General features: G+C 35.1%; 1 protein-coding gene across 12 annotated transcripts in view; it reads left to right on the top strand.

Moving 5' to 3' along the window:
- The window catches only part of DLG1 (discs large MAGUK scaffold protein 1), a 256,769-nt gene that overhangs the window by 83,728 nt on the left and 153,419 nt on the right, over positions 1 to 19,622 (top strand). The window lies entirely within an intron of this gene.

Here is a 19,622-nt window from a genome sequence, read left to right as displayed (position 1 = left end):
CTTGACTGGTCTCTGGGAACTTCCATTTTCTTTTTATTTTCTTCCTTCCTTCCTTCCTTTCTTTTTTGTGGGGAGGGGGAGATTTTACATTACAAGAGGATGCCACCCCTAACTGATAAGAGTTTCACTGTGCCTAAACTGTGCAAACAAAATGGTTTGTGTTAAACACTTCTTCTGGGAGTCTGGAATTTCGTCACATGCTAGACAGAGGCTAGCCCATGTGGCCAGCCCCCAATGAATACTCTGGGCTCTAAGTCTCTCACAATTTTTCCTGGTTGGCAGCATTTTTTTTTTTTTAAGATTTTATTTATTTATTTTGACAGAGAGAGATCCCAAGTAGGCAGAGAGGCAGGCAGAGAGAGAGAGAGAGGAGGAAGCAGGCTCCCTGCTGAGCAGAGAGCCGGATGCGGGACTCGATCCCAGGACCCTGAGATCATGACCTGAGCCGAAGGCAGCGGCTTAACCCACTGAGCCACCCAGGTGCCCGGTTGGCAGCATTTTATATGTGTTATCACAACTTATAGCTGGGAAAATTAAGGGCATCCTGTGTGACCACTGGGAGAGGGTTCTAGACTCTTGCTCCTGGTTCCCCCAGACTTTGCCTTATGGCTAGTTTCCTTTTGTTGATTTTCACCTTATCATTTCACTGTAATCATATTTCTTTTTTTTTTTTTTTTTTTTTTTTTTTTTTTTTTTTTTAAAGATTTTTATTTATTTATTTGACAGAGAGAAATCACAAGTAGATGGAGAGGCAGACAGAGAGAGAGAGGGAAGCAGGCTCTCCGCTGAGCAGAGAGCCCGATGCGGGACTCGATCCCAGGACTCTGAGATCATGACCCGAGCCGAAGGCAGCGGCTTAACCCACTGAGCCACCCAGGCGCCCTGTAATCATATTTCTAGGAATGACTTACAATTGGTCTCATAAACCCTCCTTAAAAATCACGGGGTTGATCTTGAGGATTTTTCAACACATACAGGCAGAAAGTTAAGAATTATGAATTCCCAACTAAAAACTATAAACAGTGAAACCCAAAATCTAAAAAACCCTACAAAGATGCTATCTGAAAGATGATACAATCATAATGACTTATTTCAAGAAAAAATGAATTTTGTTCTATATACGAACAAGTCAAGTTCCTCTTTGTTCTATGGAAGATCTTAAGGAAGAACAAAAATTATAGAAAAGCACGCACACACACACACACACACACAAACACACACATGTTGGGTTCCTTAAACACTGGTAGTCCATCAAAGGCTTAATAAAATGTAGTTTCAGGCACCTCGTGCTCAGTTGATGAAGCATCTGCCTACACTCAGGTCATGATCCCAGGGTCCTGGGAACAAGCATCCCTACTCAGTGAGCCTGCTTCTCGCATTCCCTCTGCATACTGCTCCCCCTGCTTGTGCATGCACGCTTGCTCGCTCTCTCAAATAAAATCTTTAAAAATTAAATAAAAATAACCATGAGAAAAAAAAGTGGGACTCCTATATCATATAAAAACAAAAATTAATTTCATACCCAGAATGTATTTTAAACACCTTCATAAAACAGTCAAGAAAACCAACAAAGAGGCAGGAAAAGGGGTGCCTGGGTGGCTCAGTGGGTTAAATCTCTGTCTTCGGTTCCGGTCATGATCTCAGGGTCCTGGGATCGAGCCCTGCATCAGGCTCTCTGCTCAGCAGGGAACCTGCTTCCCCTTCTCTCTCTGCCTGCCTCTCTGCCTACTTGTGATCTCTCTCTATATCAAATAAATATTAAAAAATAAAATAAAATAAAATAAAAAATAAAGGTAGGAAAAAAAGGATACTTAATTGTGGTGGTCTGGAATGGAATCCACAATATCTCTGAGCTATGCTTGTATCTAGTCCTTTAGAAGTCCCTGTTTGCCCCCTTCATGAAGATCCCATCCCATTCCTTTTCTACAGTAATTGTGAATTCTATATTATATATTCTATACATATTATATTAGAATTATAAATTCTATATTAGGAATTCTTCTTTTCTTTGTAACTTCTGAACAAACTTTACACATGCCTTAATTTAAAAGTACTTTATTGCTTAAAAAAAGGCTATCATTTGCGTTTTCAGCAAATTGTAATTACTGATCACAAAACAGTGTAACAAATATGATGATAATGGAAAAGTTTGAAATATGAGAATTACCAAAATGTGACAGAGACATGGATTGAGCAAATGCTGTTGGAAAATGGCACCAATAGACTTGCTGGACACCAGGTTGCCATAAACCTTCAATTTGTTTAAAAACAAAAACAATGCAGTGTCTGCAAAGCACAATAAAGTGAAGCAGAGTAGAACAAGTTATGTCTGTACTCACTATATTCTTTCCCATGTGTAGGAGAGAGAGTTGGAAGGCTATCTTTTTCATAAGGGTTTGAGGCTTTTCATATATATTTGTGGAATTAGTCCTTTGATTGATGTTACAAATATTTTTTCTTTTTTACTTTTGGATAGCTGATCATATTTATAAGTCATTTTTAAAAATGGCTTTTTCATTTTATGTTATAGTCATATTGGTCTCTAAACTCTAGTTATAAAAGATTTGTTTAGAAGAATCTTGGGTTTTTAGGTTTGCATTTTAAATGCATTTTCATACATTTGGAAATTTTTATGTAACAGTTACCCATTTTCCCCCTTATTATTTATTGAATAATCTCTCCTTTCATCCAGTGATATTGGTTGGAAATGGAAAATGGAAAAATGAAATGTCTTTATCAACTAGTACTAATATTCTATTAATAAGGTACTGATTTTCTTTTTTTCACTGAACTTTTTGTTTACCCATCAGTACCACCATATTTTAATTATCGAGGTTTTATATTAAGTTTAAAAATTTGTTGAAGATAATTTACACTTACTACGCTTTATTTGTAGCTTTTCTCTCTTTATGCTGATTAGTTTTCATGAATTTGAGTTACCTCTTCTATTCCTAAATAAATACATAAATGTATTTATGATAATGAATAAGTTCATTCAATAAATGAGTAAGTTTCTTGTTGGCCTTCTTGGGATCATTTTAAATTTTTTAAAAGCAAGGATGGGAGATGATATCTTTAAGTTGATTTCTTCTGCCAAGACCGTGGTATATCTTCCTTTTCCATTTCGTAGTTGGACATTTGGATACCTCAAATGTATTTATGCCTGGACGTTTTATCTTTTTCATTTCTATTACAAATACAGTCTTTTATTTCATCCTACCATCTGATTGATTATATAAGTTTAAATTGGGGGTCAGCAGACTTTTCTGTAAGGGCCAGAAAACAATAATTTTAGGCTTTACAAATCATCAACTTCTCAGCACCACCACTGTATTGAGAAAGCTCAAAAGCAGCTTCAAAATGACAGTAAGCAATACATACATTACAAATGACTATAGCTGTGGTCTAGTATAACTTTATTTACCAAAAAAGGCAGCAAGTCAAATTTGACAGGTCAACATAGTTTATAGATCTCTGACTTAAAGAAAATTCTTAACTGAATTTCATATTTCATATGAAATGTTCATAGCTTAACCGAATTTATATTATTTTCTGCATTTCTCCTGGGATTTCTGGGTTTACCATTAGTTCATCGGCAAATTGTGATGAACAAATCTTCTTTTTAATTTTTATATTTCTTACAACTCCTGGACAGTGTTAGCAGCAGTTGTGATAGTCGTATTTTCCCCTATTGCTGATTTTAATGTGAACAGCTGTAATGTTTTTCCATTAATTAGAATGTTGACTTTTGGGGTGGATAAAAGAATATTAAATCAAGGACATATCTTAAGTAATTAGGAGGGGTTATTGTTTTGTTTTGTTTATTTTATTTTATTTATTTATTTGACAGAGAGAATGAGCACAGGCAGGTAGAGTGGCAGGCAGAGGCAGAGGCAGAGGGAGAAGCAGGCTCCCTGATGGGCAAGGAGCCCGATGTAGGACTCCATCCCAGGAGGCTGGGATCATGACCTGAGCCAAAGGCAGCTACTTAACCAACTGAGCCACCCAGGCGTCATGGGTTTTGTTTTGTTTGGTTTGGTTAGCAGGAGGGACAGAGGGAGAGGGAGAGAGAGAGAATCTTAAGCAGGCTCCATGCCCAACATGGATCATGCGATCATGGCTAGAGCCAAAATCAAGAGTTGGTTGCTTAACGGACTGAGCCACCAGGTGCCTAGGAATTCTTTATAAAATAAGAATAAATACCAAGGGGCACCTGGGTGACTCAGTTGGTTAAGCATCTGTTTGGCTCAGGTCATGACCAGGGTCCTGGGATCAAGCCCTTCATCAGGCTCTGTGCTCATCCGGGAGCCTGTTTCTCCCTCTCCCTCTGCCTGCTGCTCCATCTGCTTATGCATGTTCATGCTCGCTCTCTCTCTCTCTCTCTCTCTCTCAAATAAAATGTTTTTTTAAAAAAGAATAAATTTGCGATTTTTAAAAAAAATGTCTTAGAAGAATCTCTGGAAGTGATTTGATTCTTTACATTGTAGATTATTTACTTATTTCTCAAAGGCATATACTGTGGTAGGCAAATAATGTCCCCTCCCCTACAGATGTCTGTGTTTTAGTCCCTGGAATCTATAAATATGTGTTAGGGTTGCATAGCAAAAAGAAATTAAGGTCAAGTGGAAATAAGTTGCTAATCACCTGACACTAAGACAAGGAGATTATCCTGGATTGTTCGCATAGACCCAGTGTAATCACCAGGTTCCTTAAAAGTGGAAACAGGAATTGGAAAACAGAATCAAAGATACAAATATGTGGGCGCCTGGGTGGCTCAGTGGTTAGGCCGCTGCCTTCGGCTCAGGTCATGATCTCAGAGTCCTGGGATCGAGTCCCGCATCGGGCTCTCTGCTCAGCAGGGAGCCTGCTTCCCTCTCTCTCTCTCTCTGTCTGCCTCTCCATCTACTTGTGATTTCTCTGTCAAATAAATAAATAAAATCTTAAAAAAAAAAAAAAAAAGATACAAATATGTGAAGACTTGGACTGACACTGTTTGCAGTGACGATGGAAAAAGTGGGTTAGTTGCCAAGGACAGCCTCCAGAAACTGAAAAAGGCAAGGAAACAGATTTTTCCAAAAGAAGTACAGCTGTGCTGACACTTAGATTTTAGCCCAGTGAAACGCATTTTGGAGTTCTCAAGTACAGAACGAAAAGAATAATAAATTTGTGTTGTTTTAAGTCACTATATTTGTGGTAACTTGTTACAGCATCCATAGAAAAGCATACAATTGATTATTTCTGATTTTACTGAGTGTATGGCTGATATTTTGCCATTAACTATGATGTGGTGGTTTTTGGTTTGATTTATGTAGGAAGTTGCCCACCTATTCCTGTTTCACTCTAAGAGGTGGTAGTCATTGTAAAACCATCAGTAATGGATATTTTTTGTTTGTTGACTATTTGGCATTTGTTACTATAATTTTTTTCCTTTTGACTTATTAGTGAGGTCAGTTGTTTTAAATTATTGTATCTGTTTAATTAATCTGACATTTTTGGAGTATATTCTACTTGGTTTCTAATATTATTTTGATGTTCTTCCAAGATGTGTTTGCTGATGTTTTATTTTGGAATTTTGCATTTACTTTTTTTGTTTTTCTTAAGATTTATTTATTTGAGGGAGAGCAAGCTGTGGGGAGGGGCAGAAAAGAGAAGAAGGAGAGAGAAAATCTCAGGAAGACTCCATGCTCAGCATGGAACTTGATGTGGGACTTCATCTCAGGACACTGAGATGATGACCTGAGCCAAAACAGAGAGTCAGAGGCTTCAGGGGTTGAGCCAGGTGCCCCACAAATATATTTCTAAGTGAGATTGGTTTCTAGATTTTTTTTGTCTTTTCTGAGGAATTATTTTTTGAAGTTACTCTTTTTTTTTCTTTGTGGTTTTTAAGATTTTTATCTCATCTATGGCTAATTTTAAAGTGTGTGTATTCTTACAAAATCATAAAACAGTGTGATTTTATTTTTACTGTATTTTGTTGTTCCTTCCTCTATCTCCCTCCAACCCAGGCTTTGTTTCCGGGGGAAGGTGAAGGCAATAAATAGCAATATTTGTAGGGCAGATTGTTCCTCACGCAGGGCTTTATCATATAAAGACCAAACACATTATCTGCAATAATATCATTAATATCATTTGGTGTGTGGGAAAAATCTTTTATCTTGGCTTGTCACGATTCCTTTCTTAAAATGCTTGAATTAATAATTCTGTTCTGGGGCCTTAGCCTTTCAGCAGTAATTGTCAGTGGTTCTAGGGATTTTAAATTTGTTTCTATTTCAGGCAAGTGAATAGTTGAAAGAATTGTTTACTTAAAGGTATTTTCAGTAATATAATGATATTAATATATAATATAATGATATGAATAGAATATAAATTATATATTATATATTACATATAAAATAGAGAATATAATGATATGTAATATAATGATAATATATCAGTAATACAATGATAAAAGGTACTTATCAGTGATCAGTTTTTTGGCCAAATTATTTCCTTGGTTATATAGATTGGTTTCTGTTCATATTGGCTGAAAACTAAGAATTGTTTAACCACAGGCAGTGTTTTAATTATATCTAAAATTTTCATCCCAGTTCTCAGTTAATGCATGTAATAGTTAATTTTATTAATGAACTAATAGGAAAAACCATATTGTAGTTGCTATCCCAAACCAGCAGATGTTTTACCAATAACATGGTTAGGCCCACTTTAAAATATTTTGTTTGGCACTGGCGGTAAAGTGGTCTTGAAACAGCTTTTGTCATGGACCAGGAAAATAAGCTCTAAATCAATTTAATATTAGTGGTTATAGTTACATGATTCTTCTGCTCTATTTCTCCAGTTTCATTTTAAACCTCTGTTAAGAACAAAACCAATACAGTGTTTTGTATGCATTTTTGTATTGCATTTATCTCTTTCAAGATTGGTAAGGAAGAGAGAATGATGTTAATGTAATGTGGAAGTCACATTGGTTCATATCTAATTATTCCTAAACAAGCCATAGGAATAAAATTATAATTTTTAATTGGAACGTAAAAGAGCTCTTGGCTCTTTGCTACCCTGAAAGCAAGGGGTTCTTTGAACTGTATTTAAGAAAATTAAAGACAACTTACCCGCACCAGGGCCTTTTACTTAGAGATTTGTTCCCAACCGGACATGATTTTTTGCAGTTGATATATTTCATTGCTTTCTGTGCATGTCTTAAAAGTAGCTCCCCACTGCTTTTGTGGCTTTGACCTGTACCAGTTTGGCATCCACCAGCCTTATTTTAATTACTGTTGACCCTTGAATAACTTAGGGGTGGTTAGAGACATAATACTCTGCACAGTTGAAAATTGTTTAACTTTTGACTCCCCCAAAACTTGATTAATAGCCTACTGTTGATAGGAAGCCTTACTGATAACATAAAGAGTTGGTCAACATATATTTTGTATGATATATGCATTATATACTGTATTCTTGAAGTAGCTAGAGAAACCTAAATTACTAAGAAAATAATAAGAGAAAATACAGTACTGCCATATCTTTGTCAAAAAAAAAATCTATATATAAGGACCCACTTCCAAGGGTCAGCTGTATAGTGTTGCCAACATTTTTAGTCATTTGTTCTGTGGCTCTAGGCTGCCTGAGTGACTAAATTAAATGCCTATTTCTTTGTCTCTGAGGCTATTTTGACCTTGAAACTGAAAAGTATATTTTAACTCTTGAAAATAATGATTTTTAGCTGTTAAAGGTCCAAAGAGTGAAAGTAATGCTTTTGAGAAGAAATCCAGAACATTTCTGTGGTTTTAAATGATTGTATTTCATTGATTGTAAGAGACACTTTCTTCTCATTTAACCTTTTTTGAATTTCAAAGCATTTGTAATTGATGAACTTCACAATTTTTTTTTCTCTTTTTAAGGTGGGTGCTATATGATTGATGATATGTACTGGATTGGGTGAAATATGGTATTAGCTAGTAGATCAATTTTAAGAAATTAAAATATTCCCCCCTTTTTATTTTTTAGGAAACCCAGTCTTTTGAAGGTCACACTATAACCTGTGGGTTCTAGAACTGTTTTTCAAAAGTTCGTAATACAGACTGTGACAAAGTTTTCTAAATATTTTATGAAATGGAAGTTTAGATCTTGTTATGAATACTAAACTTTGAAACTACAAAATAGTTTCCTTCATTTAAAACAAAAAATTTTAAGTGAGAAAATTAGCCCATTTTTCTATTAGATTGTTATAGAATTTATCATTTTAAAATTCAGGTTTTTCTTTATAGTTGTAATTTAATAGAGCAAAGTGGAAGTTATGACTAGAATTATGCCTGTTGGATTTTACCATTTATCCATTTGTCATAACTTGTCTCATCATGTAAGAATGACTTATTTGGTGTTGCCTGGGTGACTCATTTGGCTAAGTGTCTGCATTTGGCTCAGGTCATGATCTCAGGGTCCTGGGATCGAGCCCCGCATTGGGTTCCCTACTCAGCAGGGAGTCTGCTTCTCCCTCGCCCTCTGCCCCTCCTCCCAACTTGTGCTCTCTCTCAAATAAAATCTCTTTTTTAAAATGACTTATTTGCTTATTATATTTTAAAATTAAAATTCTTATACACGTATTTTCCCTTCCCCAGCTTACAGTCTTCCATCACTTTTATAGCATATCTAAAAGTGATCATTCTGATCATGGCGCTTCCCTGTGCACCACCCCCCAAGCTCCCAAACTTATTTAAACTAATTATCCCAAATCTCTTTTAAGAAACTGACTAAAGCTCTGAGCATCTGTTCTGAAAAATGTTCACACCCCTTTGCAATTTTGGGGAGCAGTTTTAGGAAGTTCTTTTCTTTTCTTTTTTTAAGATTTTATCTATTTACTTGAGAGAGTGTGAGCACAGAGGGGGAGTGAAAGGGAGAAGCAGACCTCCCCGCTGAGCAGAGAGCCCATTGTGGGGCTTGATCCCAGAACTCTGAGATCATGACCTGAGCTGAAGGCAGACGCTTAACAGACTGAGTCACCTGGGCACCCCTTTTCTTTTTTTTTGCTTTTAGCAAATCGTTTAGAAATGCTAGAAAAATATTAAGAAGAGTGATATTGCCTTGATCTTCAGTTTATAGAAATGCTTTTAATGCTTCATCATTAAATTTGATGATTGCTGGTAGATGCTTTAAATGCTTCATTTTCTTTATTAATAAGAGCTGCCCCGCCGCCATAATTAGGAATAGATTTAACTTTGTGGCAGATTCTTAGAGTATTCTTTAAGCATCTACTAAGATGATCATGTGAACGTTGTTCTTTGATCTGTTCATATGGTTTTTTAAAAATGAATACATGAACTATGTATTTAATTTGCTGTTTTGCCTTCCAAAACATGTTTGTCTTCATATTTGAAGATTGGTTTCTTGTTTTAAGGTTCTGTAAACTGATTGTCTAATGAATTTAGAAGCTTTCCATCATCCTCAGAAATGCAGGAATGAGCTATTCCTTGATAGAATTTAAATATACTTATTATACATCTACATTTATTGTGATTATTCATTTTTTAATTCCTCACATCATATTTTATATTTATCACAGTTTTCATGCATGTGTTTTGATTTCTTCCCATTTCCTAAATTTTTTTTATTATGTTAATCACCGTATAGTACATCATTGGTTTTTGATGTGGTGTTCCATGATTCATTGTTTGTGCATAACACCCAGTGTTCCATGCAGTGTGTGTCCCCTCCTTAATATCCATCACCTCACCCACCTCCCCTCTAAAACCCTCAGTTTGTTTTTCCGAGTCCACAGTCTCTCATGGTTCGTCTCCCACTCCAATTCCCCCTTCGTTTTTCCCTTCCTTCACCTAATGTCCTCCATGCTATTCCTTATGTTCCACAAATAAGTGAAACCATATGATAATTGACTTTCTCTGCTTGACTTATTTCACTCAGCATAATCTCCTCCAGTCCCATCCATGTTGATGCAAAAGTTGGGTATTCATCATTTCTGATGGCTGAATAATATTCCATTGTATACATGGATCACATCTTTATCCATTTGTCTGTTGAAGGGCATCTCAGCTCTTTCCGTAGTTTGGCTATTGTGGACCTTGCAGCTATGAACACTGGGGTGCATATGGCCCTTCTTTTCACTACATCTGTATCTTTGGGATAAATACCCAGTAGTACAATTGCAGGGTCATAGGGTAGCTCTTTTTTTTTTTTTTTTTTTTTTTAAGATTGTATTTATTTATTTGACAGATACAGAGAAAGAGAACGTACAAGCAGGGGGAGTGGGAGAGGGAGAAGCAGGCTTCCCACTGAGCAGGGAGCCTGACATGGGGCTTGATCCTAGGACCCTGGGATCATGACCTGAGCGAAAGGCAGATGCTTAACGACTGAGCCACCCAGGCCCTCCTATTTTTAATTTTTTGAGGGACCTCCACCCTGTTTTCCATAGTGGCTATACCATCTTGCAATCCCACCAACAGTGTAAGAGGGTTCCTCTTTCTCCACAGCCTCTCCAACATTTTGTTTCTTGTCTTATCAAATTTTGCCATTCTAACTGCTGCCCGTTTCCTGACTTCTTTAATTTCAATTCTTTCCTTCCTTCCTTTCTTCCATCCCTCCTTCCTTTCTTCCATTTCTTCTCTTTTCTAATTTTTATGAGTTCTCTTTCTATACAGGTCTTTACCATTGAATTTTTTTTTAATTTTTAATTTTTAATTTTTTATAAACATATTATATATTTTTATCCCCAGGGGTACAAGTCTGTCAAGACAGACCTGTATCGCCAGGTTTACCACTTCACAGCACTCACCAAAGCACATTTTACCATTGAATTTTAACAAATATTTAAAATATTCTCATCAACATCTAAGTGTTATTTATCCCCATATTTACAAACACTCACAGTACATACCCAGCACTTAAGTTTTTATTGAAATTTGGAAATTGGGTTTCAAACTAGTGGTGATTTTGTCTCTGCATTCTTAAACATATGATAATCTTCTTTCTAATAATCTTCTGTTTTAGAAATTAATTTTAAAGCCCACCACTGCACTTAATGTTGATGTCTTATTTATTGCTTTTCTTATAAGAAATATGTTGGGGGTACATGGAACAGTGTACTAGTAAAACATAGGTGATGCAAAAATATTTCTTTTTAATTTATTACAGAAACAACAAATGTTTATAGGTTGTGAGGTAGATAAGGAGATACAAATTAACAACTATGTTTATTCTACTGATCAGCATTAAGAAACTTATTCTAGTAAATAGAAAGATTTTGGTCTTAATTTCAACCATTTTAATTTTCTGATAGACTTGGGAATCTGTGCGGTATCTGTTAATCAGAAAACTTACTGTTTCTTAAACAGTTTTGGAAAATAATGTAACAGCAGTGAAGTAGTAACGTATTTACATTCCAAATTAAATTAGCTTTCAAACCACTATAGTCAGTAAGTAGTAATGTTGCCAATATTGGTAACCAAGATGAAGAGCAGTGGAGGGTTTGATACTGAAGATACCAACCTTAAACATAAAAAAGAATGGGGAAATTTCTAAATGGGTATTTAGAATGTTCTTAATACAGTCATTTTTAAATCCTCCTTCTCCATCCCCTTTCTCTCATCCCATTTTGTAGTTCTTTTCTAGTATAAGTGTTAGCTAATTTAGATGTGGACCATCCTTGTAGGAGGGTTAGTTTTATGCATTCTACTGTATTAGGAAACTCGTTTTATACGAAAAGTTTTCAGTGTTAAAATATTTTTGGTAATTGGTTGAGTTCAACCTTTACATAGTAAGAAATACAGATGAATATTACAGTGCGTGGTAATGGTAGGCCTGGAAAGCAACTTGGAAATACTTTCTCAAGTAATAATTGTACCTCAGGGAATCCCCTTTTTTTCTACTTTTGGTGACCATACTTTGTTGTATTAAACTTTCTTAAAAGTGTCAGGTATAAGGGGACTCAGATGAATAGAGTCTTAACTGGCTAGAGATAAGACAGTTTGAACTTCCAAAAGAATATTTGCAGTGAATTTAGCCAATCAAATATGTTTAATTCATCCATTTATAATGACACTTTAATAGTAATTTTTAAATTAAAATAACACATACCGTAACATTCATCCTTTTCAAGTGTGTATAGCTCTGTGCACAAGGTTGTGCAGCTGTCATCCCTAAATTGCAGAACATTTCCATCACCCAGAGAGAAACTGGACTCACCAGCAGTTGATTCCCATTTCTTCCTCTCACAAGTCTTTGGAAATTACTAACCTACTTACTGGTTCTATGAGATTTGCCTGTTCCCTTCATTTCATATAAGTGGAATTATATAGTATGTGGATTTTTGTGACTGGCCTCTTACACTTAACATAATGTTTTCAAAGTTCTATATTGTAGAATCTATAAATAACTTATTTATTATAGGCGAAGAATATTCCATGGTATGGATATAACACATTTTATTTATTCATTTATAAATTGATAGACATTTTGGTTGTTTCCACTTTGGGGCTGTTATGAATAATAATATTATGAATATTTGTGTATAAGTTTTTGTATGAATGCACCTTTTTGGTTCTCTTGGCTAGATATGCAGAAGTGAAATTACTCAAATGGTAACTCTTTTTACCTTTTGAGGAACTACCAAACCATTCTGGAGAATGGTTTCACTATTTCCAGAATGACTACATTCCCCCAACACTGACAGTCCCCATTTCTCCACATCCTCACCAGCATGTGTTATTATCATCAATCTTTTTGGTTATAGCTATTATGGTGGATGTGAAGTGATAGCTCATTGCAGCTTTGATTTGCATTTCTCTGATAACTAATGTTGTTGAACATCTTTTCATGTGCTTATTTTCCATTTTTTTTATTTTCTTTGAAAAAAAAAGTCTGTTTAAATTCTTTGTCCATTTTACAATTCGATTTTTTATTGTCGAGTTGTAAGAATTCATTATATGTTCAGGAGACTTAACCAGACACCTTATGTTTTCTAGATACTGTTAACAAATATATGATCTGCCAATATTCTCTCCCATTCTGAGGGTTATCTTTTCACTTTATTGATAATGCCCTTTGATGAACAAAGGTTTTTCATTTTTATCAAGTCAAATTTATCTGCTTATGCTTTAGTCGTTGTACCTAGGAAACCACTTCTAAATCCAAGGTTGTAAAGATGTTTATTTATGTTTACTTCTAAGAGTTTTATGTTTTAGCTCTTATATTTAGATCTGGATCCATTTTGAATTAATTTTTATACATAGTGTTAGAAAGAGGTCTGATTTAATTACTTTGCATCCAGTTGTCTCAGCATCATTTGTTGAAAAGACTCTTCTTTCCCCCATTAAATTCTCTGGGCACCTTTTTGAACATCAGTTGACCATAAATGCAATGATAACGTTTCTGGACTCTTAATTCTGTTCCATTGATACACATCTATCTTTACACCAGTATGGCAGTCTTGATTGATACAGCTTTGTAGGTGCACCTGGGTGGTTCAGTTGGTTAAGCATCTGCCGTTAGCTCAGGTCGTGATCCCAGAGTCCTGGGATCAAGACCCACATCAGGTTTCCTGTACAACAGGGAATCTGTTTCTCCCTTTGCCCCTCATGCCACTAGTGCACTGTGTTCACACTCAGGCGCATGCACATGTGATCTCTCTCCTTCCTCCCTCCCTCAAATAAATAAATAAATGATCTTTAAAAACCACAACTTTGTAGAATGTTTTGAAATTGGGAAGTATGGGTCCTCCACTTTGCTCTTTTTTTTTTTTTTTAAGATTTTTATTTATTTATTTGACAGAGAGATACAGAGATAGCACAAATAGAGCAGCAGGCAGAGGGAGAGTGAGAAGCAGGCTCTCCACTGAGCAGAGGGAGCTGGTTGTGTGGCTGGATCATCAGGACCTGAGCCTAAGGCAGCTGCTTAACCGACTGAGCCATCTAGGTGCCCCAACATTGCTCTTCTGTTTAAAGATGTTGTTTTGACTCTACTGGGTCTTTTGCATCTCCATATGAGTATCAGGGTTAGCTTGTGGGTTGCTGAAAAAAGAGCCACATGACATTTTGGTCAGGATTGCGTGGTATCTAAAACCCTCCTAATTGCTTTAAGAGGATGATAAGGAACCATTTTTTTTTAATCTGTCTTGAAAACTGGTAAATACAGTAACAATTTAAGTATTTCTCCTGTTATTCATGTGTGAACTATATCAGTAGATAACCAGATAGTAGGTGAAGAGGAATATTTATGTATATACTGTTTAGTAAATGAAAATGAAATGGTAGAATTAGACTGTCCCCATTTTGCAGCTCGCAGTGAGTGAACCGATTAAGGCATTGAATATCAAGAGCTCCGAACATGGAACATCGCAAGAAGAGATAACCAGACCTTATGTAATTCTTGATAAAAGGACACAGTACTATCTATAGTCTTGCCAAAAGGATTAAACATGAGATTGGTCAAGTTACTGCATTCAACTGCCACTTTGCAGAAAATACAGAAGCCAAAGGGGCTGCATTGAATTGTTCCATGAATATAGAGTGATTTTTACTGGGAAAGGCCAGGTCAGATGCCTTGAGTTTTCCAGTAATTACAAGGGGTAACATCCATTTAAAAAGATATTTAAAAGACAGATTTTTTTAATGATTTCTTTCCTTTTCAGTATGAACCTTTTTTTTTTTTTAATCCTTTTAGATTCTCTCACATTACTTGTGTACATTCATGGATATGGAGAGAGATGTACACACATACACATAGACATGAAGATAAGTAAATATACGTGTATGCACATATTGCATATGCATTTACACATTATACATATACATAAGTATACTATTGATTTGGTTTAAAATGTTCAAACTGGGGCATCTTGGTGGCCCAGTTAAGCAGCTGCCTTTGACTCAGGTCATGATCTTAAGGTCCTGAAATCTAGCTCCATGTAACATGACTGCTCCCTGCTCAGTGCGTAGTCTCCTCCTTCCTCCCCTTCTGCCTACCCCTTATTCCCCCTCTCTCTCAAATAAATAAAGTCTAAAAAATCAAATGTTCAAACTGTTAGCTTCAAAACATGCTTTCTTCATTCAGCAATCTATGTTTTCAGGTTTTCCTATAAAGAGAAGTAGATTTTTACCCTAAATGTCTATAACTTTTGTAGAATGTACCATAATTTCGTTAGCTTTTTTTTTTTTTTTTTTTTGTATATTGATAGGAAGCTTGTTTCCAGTTTTTCTTCACTACAGATTTTAGTGAATATCTTCCTGCATGTATTCTCGTCAAAGTACATATTAAGTTGTGAAGTAGCTGTAAAGTTTGAAAAGATGGCTGGGGGGGAGCCTGGGGAGAAGGAAAAAAAAAATGATAATCGAGTTTCTTTCCTTATCTATCTACTTTTAAAGTGTAAGTGTATGTAGATTTTTCTTCTGCCCAATTGAGTATTTAAACTGTGTTAAATTTTGTGAGTGTTTTTGTACCTTCAGCCATACTCAGGATAAAGTAGAGAATTCTTTCCATTGGTTTTGAAAATAATCTGAGGTTAGTGCATAAAAATATTTCATATATCATGTTAAATGAACTAGCTAATAGTAATATGAGTTTGATTGTTTTCCATGTAATTTACCATTTCACAGAAGGATGTTATTTAAAAAGTGATGCTGAGGTTTTGTATTAACTTGCAGCACTGAAATTCAGAGTTAAAGGTATTTTTAATATATTTTACAATGTACATATTTGTATACAACAAATATTTATGCTTCTTACTGATGCTATGTGTAAATTTAGTTTCTAGAAGTGGGATTATTGGATTAAGGAATAGAAACATTTTCAGGACTTGTGAAACATTGGAATCTGCCCACCAGAAAAAGACCCCTACCAAGAATATGATGATTTATGCCCATTTCTCTGAATGCTAACATTATAATTTTTACATACTAAGGAAGTTGAGCATGTTTTTTCTAGAAGTTTACTGATCCATTTGTATGCCTTCTGTGACTATCCCATTATGATGTTTGCTGTTTTTTCTAATGATTTATAAGAGCTGCAAATAGTGGCTAATAATTTTGTTACAAAATTTGTTTCTATCATGACTTATGTCTTTTTGAGTATTTTTCTTGGGGGAGGGGGAGAATATTTTAGTTTGTTTTGGTTTTATTTGTATGTATACACATTCTCAGCTTGAGTTGAAAAACATGTACTTTTATTTTCTACCAGTTCCTATAATTATGATTTCCTTTTACTTTTGTGTATGGGGTAAGGTAGATTTGGTTTTCTTAAAATTTTGTTCCTTTAAAAGTAGATTGCATAGAGTTAAGTGTGAGAGAGTGAGAGAAAGAGACAAAAATTCTCTTATAGTTAAAAAGAAAAATACTGTTCTCTAATAGACTGATTTTCAGTTAGGATTTGAAAAGGCTTTTTTCATTTTTATATCCATTAACTGAATAAGAAAACCAAACTAATTTAGTCAGATAACTTTGGCTTTTCATTTTGACTTCACTTAAACAACTGTGTAGTTAGAGATAACAGCATTCAGCTGACATTGGGTAAGAAATGAGCAAATTTGTATTCAGATTTCTTTTTCACCTTCCTAGCTCTGAATTATTTCTTAAACTTCTTTTTTTTTTAATGATAAAGTACACATAACAAAAAGTTTACCATTTAACTGTTTTTGAGTTTATAGTTCAGTGGTATTAATATACAGTCACATGATAGCGCAGGCATTAGCACCATTCATCCCCATAACTCTTTTCATCTCGTGAAAGTGAAACTTGATGTCTGTTAAGTGTCACAATTCTCCCCTCCCCACAGCCCCTGGCAGCAACCATTTTAACTTTAGGTCTTTATGATTTTGACTACAGTTGAGCCTTGAACAACATGCTTTTGAACTGTGCAGGTCCACTGATCTGCAGACTTTTTTCAATAAATATATTGGAAAATCTTGCAGACATTTGAAAAAACTTGCAGATGAACTGCATAGCCTAGAAATATTAAAAACATTAAGAAAGAAATATTTATAAATGTAAAATATATGTAGATACTAGTCTGTTTTTTCATGATTATGAAATTATAATTATGATTTTCTCAACTTTTTTCTACCTTTATTGTAAGAATATGGTCTATAATATATATAACATACAAAATATGGGTTAATTGTTTATGTTATTGGTAAGGCTTCCCAGTGTAAGCTATTAGTAGTTAAGCTTTTGGGCATTCAAAGTTATACACGGATTTTTGATAGGGGGTTGGTGTTCTGACCCCTGTTCCAAGGATAAAGCTGTATTTTAGGTACCTCGTATACGTCTGACCCCTGTTCCAAGGATAAAGCTGTATTTTAGGTACCTCGTATACGTGGAATTACACAGTATTTGTCTTTTTGTGATTAGCTTATTTCACTTAGCATAATGTTCACAAGGTTCTTCCACATGTAACATATTGCCCAACTTTTTTTTCTTAAAGCTAAAAATATTCCATTGTATGTATATACCACATTTTGCTTATTCATTCTCCATTGATGGACACTTGGGTTTCTTACATGTTTTAGCTATTGTGAATAGTACTGCTATGAACATGGGTGTACAAATAATCTCTTCAGGACCCTACTTCCAATTCTTTTGGGCATATACCCAGAAGTGGAATTGCTGGATTCATATGGTAATTTTATTTTTACTTTTTTGAGGAACCACCATACTACTTTCTACAGTGGCTGTACCATTTTATATTCCCCCGTAATGCACAGGGGTTCCAGTTTCTTTTGGAACTTTTCTCTTTTTTCAGTAGGAATCATCCTAATGTGTGTGAGGTGGTATCTCATTATAGTTTTGACTTGCATTTCTATAGCAATTAGTGATGTTGAGCATCATTTCATGTGCTTAGTGGCCATTCGTTTGTCTTCTTTGGGGGAATCTCTTTCCAAGTTCTGTGCCCGTGTTTGAGTTTGGTTTTATTGTTGACTTTTAGTTAGGAGTTTTCTGTATATTTTGGATATTAATTCTTTATTAGACATATGATTTGCAAAACTTTCTCATTCCTTGGGTTGCCTTTTACTCTTTGGATAGGGTCTTCCGATGCACAAAATTTTTATGAAGTCCAGTTTGTCTGTTTTTTTTTTTCTTTTGTTACCTGTGCCTTTGGTGTCATATTCAAGAAATCATGGCCAAATGCAGTGTCATGAAGCTTTTGTGTGCTGTGTTTTCTTTTAAGAGCTTATTGTTTTAGTCTTCCATTTAGGTCCTTGATGCATTTTGAATTTTACCTGGTGAAAATTAGATAAGGATTCAGCTTCATTTTTTTGCATGTAGATATCCACTTTTCCCGGCACCACTTGTTGAAAAGATTGCCTTTTCCCTGTTGAGTAGTCTTAGTGCCCTTGTTGAAAATAATTTGACCATTTATGTGAAGGTTTATTTCTGGACTTTTATTCTGTTCCATTGGTCAATACGTTTGTCTTTATGCCAGGACAAACTTGTTTGAATACTTTAGCTTTGTAGTAAGTTTTTAAATGAGGATGTGTGAGTCTTCCAGCTTTGTTCTTTTTCATGATTATTTTGGCAATTCAGATTTCTCGAGATTCCACATGAATTTTAGAATGGGTTTTTTTCTTTTTGCAAGAATTCTCATTAGTATCTTGACAGGGATTGTAAATTGCTTTGGGCGGTATTGACATCTTAACAGTATTTAGTCTTCCAATCCATAAACACAGAATGTGTTTCCATTTTTTTTCTGTCATCTTTAATTTCTTTCAGCAGTGTTTTCACTGTACAAGTATTTCACCTCGTTTATCCCCAAATATTTTATTCTTTTTGATGCTATTGTAAATAGAACTGTTCCTGTAATTTTCTTTTTTAATTGTGTATAGAAATGTAACTGATTTTTGTGTGTTGACTTTGTATCCAGCTACTGTCCTGAATTCATTAGTTCTGACAGCTTTTTGCTGAGTCTTTAAGGTTTTCTACATACAATATTATATCATCTATAAACAGAGATCATTTTACTCCTTCCTTTCCAGTATGAGTGTCTTTCCTTTCTTTTTCTTGCCTAATTGCTCTAGGTGCAACTTCCAGTACTGTGATGAATACAAGTGGTGAAGCTGACCTAAATTAATCACAGTTTACCATCCCAGTTAACCCCCTGGAAAATTGCAAGCCTTCAGCAGACTCCAGAGTTCCCAGAATAGTTATATCAGACAGATCATTCCTGTGTAATTGTCTTAAGTGGAAAGACACATTTTTTGTGCTTCCCACTCAGCCATCTTCCCATAATCTGAAATAGTTTTTGTATTTTTTTAAGATTTTTTATTTATTTGACAGACAGAGATCACAAGTAGGCAGAGAGGCAGGCAACGCAAAGGTAAGCAGACTCCCCGCTGAGCAGAGAGCCCGACACAGTCCCAGAACCCTGGGATCACGACCTGAGCCAAAGGCAGAGGCTTTAACCGACTGAGCCACCCAGGCGTCCCTGAAATAGTTTTAATAATCAGATATTTTATTAAAAACTGGTATGATTAAAACGGAGGCCTATTTTTCTCAGACTTAATGCATTAAACTATACAATATGCTTTCCAGATAGTTCAATATTATTAATTATTTGTTATGAAACCATGATTTGAATTGAACTCACTTTGCTTTTCAGCACTTTTTCATATATTCGAATTTTCTTTACAG

Source organism: Mustela lutreola, chromosome 2 (genome assembly GCF_030435805.1).
Source record: "Mustela lutreola isolate mMusLut2 chromosome 2, mMusLut2.pri, whole genome shotgun sequence".
Lineage (NCBI taxonomy): Eukaryota > Metazoa > Chordata > Mammalia > Carnivora > Mustelidae > Mustela > Mustela lutreola.
The sequence above is the reverse complement of the archived record's forward strand: the minus strand, read 5'-3'. Positions and strand labels throughout refer to the sequence as shown.